The sequence below is a fragment of the Peromyscus californicus genome, unplaced genomic scaffold (genome assembly GCF_007827085.1).
Source record: "Peromyscus californicus insignis strain IS unplaced genomic scaffold, ASM782708v3 Scaffold_6__1_contigs__length_162567912, whole genome shotgun sequence".
Taxonomy (NCBI): Eukaryota; Metazoa; Chordata; class Mammalia; order Rodentia; family Cricetidae; genus Peromyscus; species Peromyscus californicus.
This window is the reverse complement of record NW_026294584.1, coordinates 15,367,886-15,369,133: the sequence shown is the minus strand read 5'-3', so window position 1 is coordinate 15,369,133 and position 1,248 is coordinate 15,367,886. Positions and strand designations below refer to the sequence as shown.

At 36.9% G+C, this 1,248-nt stretch overlaps 1 non-coding gene across 1 annotated transcript; it reads right to left on the bottom strand.

Moving 5' to 3' along the window:
- Positions 1-550: 550 nt before the first annotated feature.
- Positions 551-713, bottom strand: LOC128100243 (U1 spliceosomal RNA). Its single transcript, XR_008214753.1, has one exon. It is a non-coding gene; the product is annotated as a U1 spliceosomal RNA (small nuclear RNA).
- Positions 714-1,248: the final 535 nt, after the last annotated feature.

Here is a 1,248-nt window from a genome sequence, read left to right as displayed (position 1 = left end):
ATGCTGCCTCAAATATCCACATAAACATTTATCGAGGATATGCATTAAATAAATATCCAGAGACTGAATTGCTTGGTCAAAGGTAGGGTGCTTTGAAATGTAGATGATTTAACAGTCTGTTGTGTGGTAGACTGGTCCAAGTTTGCAATCCTGTTTACAATCACTCCTTCCGTGTTGTCCCACAGGAACCCCCTCCTCACACTTACCCAAAGCAGCTTTTGGCCCACGATTAGTTTCTCATTATTTATGTTAACAAGCTTGGACTAGGGTGATCTGCCTGGAAAAACTTTTATAACAAAGTAAATGATTGGAAATGAAAATAATATTACTTTTATCCTTTATTTACATGTGAAGTTAGACTGCCTAGAGGATTTGAAGCCTGAATTAAATAGTTTATCCCTGAGATCAGTTAAGTAATGTATGTGAACTTGAGTTAGCTAGATTTAGTGGCTCAGGGCAGTTTATCTACCTGGAACCACCAGACAGACCCTAATTGCCTTTGGTTAGTCTCAGGCAAAGTTTTCCTGATGTTTGTTATGATTTTTCTTCCAGAGGAAAGTGTGAACTCAGTTTCTCACTGTCACAAATTATGGAGTGGCATTTCCCACATTTGGGGAAATTGCAGGGGACAACACATTCAGAGAAGAGTTGATAAGCCTTGCCCTGGGAAAGCTACCTTCCTGATGATGTCATCTCCCCTGGCAGGTTAGTATCTGTTATGATTTTTAATTATTTATTTTTCTTTATTATTTTCCTCATACATCTGATGTAAAAGAAAAAATGGGTTACTATAGCTACTAATACTTTACATGTTTTCTGGTCTTTTCTTGCCAATGTTTTACAAAATAAGAAAAAAAGCTACATGCCAAAGCTATGAAATAAAGAAGGCATCACACAATACCCATTTTAACCCGTGTTTTATTTGTTATTTCCAGTTAGGCATACTGTGTTCTCAAAACTGGGCACTGTTGATTGCAGCTTTCTGCAATGGAGGTCGGGTTCTGGATGGTCTCACAGTCCTGATGCTGTTCTTTCTCCGGGGTGCTTTCTTGCCTTTGACTTTTATTACTATTTTTGTTTGTATTTGCATGTTTTATTTAATTATTGGAAAAAGAATAGTAATTCTCATCATGGCTATTCCTCCTCAAAATTTTCATTAAATTCAGGAACCAGTGGAGTATAAAGTGATTTCCTCTTAAACCAAATTGAGTTTCAGAGTTGCTTTTGTCTCTACATATTGTGATACTG